A 7,283-nucleotide genomic window follows, 5' to 3' on the forward strand; every position below is an offset into this window, starting at 1 on the left:
CCCTCCCAAAAAAAAAAAAAAAAACAAAACAAAAAAAACAAAGTCGATTTTTCAGGCCGGGGATTTAGTTCAGTGGTGCTGAGCCTTCTGTACAAGGACCTGAGGTCCTGAGTTCGATGCCGGTACTAAAAAAAAAAAAAAAAATTTGACTCTATTTTCTAACAAAATGGGGTTATAAGGTATCCCAACACAAAGCCCAGATTTCTCAACAAAAGGTGACTTAGCTAAGATACATCTTAACTCCAAGACAAAAACTACTGTCCTCAAAGAAAACAGAGGTAATCTGCCACCTGGGTCCTCCAGAGTCCAAACAACAACTAAAGGCGTTCTTGAAAATGGCAGGCTTCTGCCACATATAATACTCCACTTGAATAATAGCTACAACACTATATGAGATGACTCCAAAGACCAAAAACCAAATCCCTAAAATAGCTGCTCAAGAAGCTTTTAAAGCCTTAAAACAGGCTTTAGTGCAGGCCCCAGCTTTAGAAATCCCAGATCTAACTAATCCTTTTTCTCTCTTTGTGGCTGACAGAGTAGCCATAAGAATATTAGCTCAATGTCTAGGCAAAAACAAAAACCCGAGCAGTTGCTTAATTTTCCAAATAACTAGATAGAGTATCACAGGACTGGCCCAGCTGCCTGTGATGTACAGCATTCTTCATCCAGGAAGCTTCTAAGATAACTTTAAGACAAAAATTCTTGGTTCTAACTTCACATCAAGTTAAAGCTCTATTAGAACTCAGGAGACACTTGTGGACAACTGGGGAAAGGCTCACTAAATATCAGGCCATTCATATTCAAAATCCAGATGTTTCTCCTGGGTCTTACACTGTTCTAAACCCAGCCATGATCTTCCCAACCAACCAACAGATAAAACATAAGTATAAACAAACCATGGCCTGAAATTATGCCAGCCGTCCTGATCTTGGGGACCAGCCATCTGACACATGGTTGACTAATGATAACAATTTCATAAAAGATGACATTAAGAAGACAGGTTACACCATAGTTAGCCCTACCCAGGTCACTAAAGCAAAACAACTTCCCCCTAGGACTTCTATCCAAAAGACAAAAATTGTTGTCCTCACCTGGGCCCTCCAACTTGCCTAGAGGAAGAGGCCTAAAATCCATAATATTATAACCAAGTTTTATAAGGCATATCCTGTCCATAATCCACAGACTCATCTTCCCTGATTGCCTAAACAACTACAAAGGCACAGGTCCTCCCCAAGACAAATAAATTTCACTCATATACCTAAATATAACGGATATGCACACCTCCTACTATACAGTGACACTTTTACTGGTTAGATAGAGGCCTTCCTTACCAGAGCAAAACAGACTCTTGAGATAATAAAAGTCCTGCTTAAAAAAATAATCTTTAGGGCCGGGGATTTAGCTCAGTGGTGCTGCCACCTGCCTCGCAAGCACAAGGACCTGAGTGTGATCCCTGATGCCAAAAAAATAAAAATAAAATAAAATAATAATAATAATAATCCTTTGGTTTAGACTACCTAGATCTGCCCAGAGTGATAATGGATGCTCTTTCACCTCCCAAGTGACACAAGGAGTTACCAAGGCACTGAAAATAAATATCATCTCTGCACTGCAAAGACATCCCAAGTCTCAGGAAAGACTGAAAAGGCCAATCAATCCCTCAAACAGAACTTAGCTAAGTTATGTCAAAAAACCCACTGTACGTGGCTAGATCTCCTTCCAATTGCACTAATGAGACGCTGCGTAGCCCTCAAGTCCCAACTCAGTCCATTTGAGATACATTATGAGATGACCTGCGTAGCATCTAAGCTACTGACTGATACTAAAACCTCCCAACTCTTTCATCATGTTATTATAAGTAGCTAAGCTGGGCAGAAATATTATAGGTAGTCGGACAGGGCTAGCCCTCAAGAGAGTCACGACAAAGGGAAAAGCACATCACAACTGTGGCCAGAGGCACATCTGTTGAAGGCCAGGCCTCAAGGTAAGTGGTATCACCTGGTCTAATGAAGCCTAGATAAACATCAGTCACCTTCGTGGATGACCATGACCCTGGGACTAATCCATTCCTGAAAAGTTCTTTGTGCCTTCCATGTACATTTGCTATGTGACTTCCTTCCCCACTGGAATAATGTTGCCTAAGCAGTTATAATCTTATCGGTTGATCACAGCTGTAACCCACGTTGTATCCAGGTGGTTGTGTACTCTATAAAACTTCCTCTAAAAATTGAGATCCTCAGCAACCCACTTTCAGGCCCAGTCCCGCCTCTCCAGAGCTGTATCTTTCCCCTTCAATAAATATTTTCTACTCTTTTTTCAGGGGGGCAGGGTTGAGACAGGGTCTCACTGTATAGTTAAGACTGATCTGGAACTCACTATGTAGCCCAGGCTGGTCTTGAACTCCCAGCGATCCTCCTGCCTCAGCCTCCCGAGTGCTGGGATTACAGGTGTGTGCCATCCACGCCCGGCTAATATTTTCTACTCTTAATCTCCATTGTTCCTTAGAATTCATTCTTCAATTTGGGGAACACAAACTTGGTGTGTCTGACATCTAACAGGTTGGGAGTTAAAATATTTTCCCTATATCATTTGGAGGTCCTGTATCATATTTGGAGGTATCGCCAAGATAATTGGATAAGGGTAAGAGTTTGCTTTTGTTTCACATATTCTCAATTGTGACAAAAATTATCATTCTTTTTTTCAATTGCTTATGCCATTAAATCTTATGCCTTGTCTCTTTTATGCATTGTCTTTTGTTAAAATGATGGTAAATTTAAGTTGAGAACATGGGGAGATTATGATGCTTTTTTTTTTTTAATACCAGGGATTGAATTCAGGACCTCACATTAGCCAGGCAGGTGCTGTGCCACTAATACATATCCCTGGCCTGATTATGATGTTACTTTGATGGGATGTTTTATTCCTGTTTTGTATATGTTGTATTTGAACTTAGTTGCTGAACTTCCTTGTTTGATCCATTCAAATGTTGTGGTTTGTTATCTTAGGCAGCAGTGCTAGGAAAAAGTAAGGTTAGATCATCTCCTAGTGGATTTTGAAATGAAATGCCATAAAATGGGTCTTTGTGAAATCAAATTCCTATTTAGAAAATAAATCAGGGATCCTATCTGACAGTTAAAAGGCAATAGGTTGGCAGCCATTCTTAAGACTTGGGGGACAGGTTTCACCGGGACAAACAGGCCCTGATCCATTCCCTAGAAGGAATAGTGAACCTATTCTGCCTCATTTTCCTTTCTGGTCTGATCTTCCACTGGTGAGGAGGCAGCCTTAGCTCTTGAGATTCCCCACTATCACCTTTCCAGCTGAGAGCGATGACTCATGAGAAAATTTGTCTTAATAATTCAACATGAGTATGGGAAGAACAAACTCCCTTTTACTGATCTCATTTCTTATCTTTCCCTGTCTCTTTTTTTTTTTTGGTACCGGGGATCGAAGTTGGGTCCTTGTGCTTGCGAGGCAGGCGGTGGAACCACTGAGCTAAATCCCCGGTCCTTCCCTGCCTCTTTTTTTTAGAGACACGTAGGATTTAAGAGAAAGGAATGCTGAATTGTCTCAATCTTTTCCTCTTAAGAACCTTTAAATTGAGCCTGTAGAAAATGAGCATTTGTTAACACCAAAGACAGGGAAATCATTCTAGATGAAGACATCTCAAGCTTTTATCTGTTCCTTACAGGACACTAAAACAAACAGTGGTAGGGCCAGGGATTTAGCTCAGTGGTTCTGCTTCCTTCCTTGCAAGTACAAGGACCCAAATTCGATCCCTGTACCAAAACAAACAAAACCACAAACAAACAAACCAAAGCAAACAGTGGTTACTCTGTCAGCTAGTTAAACATTATTAGAGCAAGCTGCCACCCTTAAAGCAGAGGACAAGTTTCCCCAACACCTTCTTGCCAATCTCCATTGTAGCCAATGGAATTTTGACCAAAGAGGCAGCTGGATTCCTTTCTGAAGACAAATCTCTGGCTGTGTGAAATCAGTGAAAGCTGAAGGGACAACTGAGGGGTCGTGGGCAGGGCTACTGGTTCCTCACTGGAAGCTGGGTCCCAACAGCCTGAGTGTGTAACCAGCAGAACTCTCCACTAACCTGTTCACTTACCTACACTCCTCAGTGAAGCAAGGTCGCTCTCTCAGTGATATTCTGACACCCTCTGCCCCAGAGTGATTAGAGACAACACTGTTGGAGCCCTCTCTTAAGCCTCCATTAAGAGTTGAGCTATAGGTTTGGATTTTTCTCTCCGTTAGTAAGGTAGAAAGATAAAAACAATAACTCTCTAGATGTCTGACAAATCTTTGCTAGGAAAAAGGTCTAAATTGAGACCCCCTCTCCCAAGTTTTCTCATTCCAACTCACCTAGAGTTAACTTTAAAACTCACTGGCGATCTAAACTACCTTATCACTAAACCACCCCTCTCAGCAGGAAGTCAAACTGAATCAACTTTCAGCAATTGTTTGCCTTTCACAGAGGAGAATAGCTATCAGAGAAGTGATTTCTAACTAAGAAGATTTTAGTCAGCCTTTCCCTTCTTTGATGTACATGTAAACAACTAATAAATGTGCTTTCAATAACTTGTAAATTGTTGTTGTTAGGTGATGGCTGTAAGTTTAATCTGAAGCTTCAGAGATATAGAAATTTTAGGATGGATTTTGAGTAAAATTTAGCTTTGTCTTACTGCAAAGTAAGATTGCCTAAGTGATTAGGTAGATAACACAACTGCCTTAGACGCTTCTTCACCCTGAAGTCCAGTGCAAGATTTCTCTGAGTCATTTACTTGATTAGAGATGATCTCTTTTGCAAGCTGGAAAATGCTGTCCTTTGATCTATTTTCCTGACTTTCTTTCAACGAGAAAGCAGTGGTTCAGATCTTTTGATTATTGGTTTGGTTATCAATGCTTCCTTCTTTAAACATGATTGTTACAAAGGTCCTAAGTTCGATCTTGGTACCAAAAAACCAAAAACAAACAAATTAAAACAAATAACTGTTACAGCTGAAACCAATTTTAGCTTGTGCTTTTAGAAACACCTGCTAGAATTAGGAGTGTGAGTTTCTGGGAAAGGTTCTTGAAGGCTGGGGATTTAGCTCAATGGTATTGTGCCTTGTAAGCACAAGGTCCTGAGTTCAATCCTTTGAACTGCAAAAAGAGAAAGAGAGAGAGAGAGAGAGAAAGAAAAAGAAAGAGAGAGAGGGAGTGGCTAGTCTGTCTTCTACTCTCTCCAGATGGTAGCCACCTGCTCTGGAGTGGGTCGCCTTGGGGAATGCCTTGAGGATGTGGAAATCAAGTATAAATTAAAGGGGTGCAAATTGTTTCTCTTGTATTTTCAGATGGGAGACTCAATGTCAAAATCTCTCACTCCTTTGGAATGTGTTCTTAAACACTGAAAAATGATAGGGACAGGGATGTAGCTCAGTGGTACCCTGCCTGCCTGGCAAGTCCCCCAAGGTCCTGAGTTTGATTCCTGGTAGTGGAAAAAAAAAATTTTATTTTTATATTTATTTATTTATGGTACCGGGGATTGAATGGAAAAAAAAATTACCCTGCCTGCCTGGCAAGTCCCCCAAGGTCCTGAGTTTGATTCCTGGTAGTGGAAAAAAAAATTTTATTTTTATATTTATTTATTTATGGTACCGGGGATTGAATGGAAAAAAAATTTTTTAAATGTTTAACCCTCACATATTGAGAAAGAGTGGTTTAATATTTTTCTGCACCCATGCATGGCCTGCCTACCACCTACAGCCAAAATGGAATACAGAGGGAAGCATTGATTATGATACTATTTCACAACTAGAATCATACTGTAAGAAAGAGGGAAAATAATCAGAATTACCTTATGTTCAGACTTTCGTTGCATTAAAAAATAATCCTTACTTGTGTTCAAAATGCAAACGTAAGCCACAGGAAAACCGGACGCCTCTGATCCTCAAGGCATTCACTATCACTAAACCTGAGATTCCCCGCTCTTGCCATTTGGAACCTGAGAATGAGGTTTCCAAAGCAATCTTAATCGAAGTCTCATCCACTGTTACTGAGCCTGAGGTTCTCCCTACTTGCCCTTTGGAATCTGAGGTCCCCTCCTTACCCCGTGGAGTCTGAGTGTGAGGCTTCAAAGCCAACCACAACTGAAGCTTCTACTTGGCTAGATCCACCCATAGCTGACTTTGTAAAAACCCCTCAAAGACAGTACCCCTTTGTCAGGGTCAGGGGGATGAAGGGATGTTTTCAAGGGTGAGGTCTCCAGGATAAAGAAAGCACACGGAGCCAACATCAGCAATCAGAACATGAACAGTGCATCTTTATTCCTCAGCCCTTCTATAGGCCACTACGCAGACTTAAATCATTATGTCCTAAAATAACCTCATAACTCATGTGTGGTAGCCTATGCTAAGTCATGCTTATACAAGTGTTCTGTTGTGTACATGTACTAGACAGTGGGGTCATGTCCTCAAGGGTCCTCAGGTGCCCGGGCTTTGAATCAATCAAAAGTGATTCCCTATACCCTTACAAGAGGTAAATGGCAAATTTGGACATACTCCGTACTTGTGTCCATGTGTCCTTTTCTCTTAGTGACCAAAAACAGATCAAACAAGATCTAGGAAAGTTTACAGATGACCCTGATGAGTACACTCAGGTCTTTAGAGGACTCACTCAGAGCTATGAACTAGACTGGAAAGATGTATTGCTACCCTTAAATCAAACATTGACTTCTAATGAGAGACAAGCTACAACGCAAGCTGTCACTACACTTGGGGATGAATATCATATTGTTAAGTTTAGAAGGCCAGAAGTCAGGCAGCCCAGGGAACAGCTGGTTCCCACTGGAGCCTGAGCAGTTCCTACCCAAGTGCCCTAGTGGCCTACCAACCAGAACGGAGGTTGGAATAGTAGACATCTCCAGACATGTAAACTGCCAGCTATTCATCAGGAGAAAGATGAGAACCTCTCTGCCTTCTTAGATCATTTACAAGAAGTGTTGGTGAAACATACATCCCTAGCTCCTGATTTGATAGAAGGACAGGTTATTCTTTTTCTTTTTCTTTTTTTTGGTGGGGGGTTGAGACAGGATCTCACTATGTAGTTGAGACTGACCTGGAACTCACTATGCAGTCTAGGCTGGTCTCGAACTCACAGTGATTCTCCTGCCTCAGCCTCCCGAGTGCTGGGATTACAGGTGTGCACCACCACACCTGGCTAGGACAGGTTATTCTTAAAGACCAGTTTATGGCCAGGGATTTAGCTCAGTGTGCCACTGCATGCCTCACAAGTGC

This window comes from Fukomys damarensis, unplaced genomic scaffold (genome assembly GCF_012274545.1).
Source record: "Fukomys damarensis isolate Sample0158 unplaced genomic scaffold, DMR_v1.0_HiC HiC_scaffold_16, whole genome shotgun sequence".
Lineage (NCBI taxonomy): Eukaryota > Metazoa > Chordata > Mammalia > Rodentia > Bathyergidae > Fukomys > Fukomys damarensis.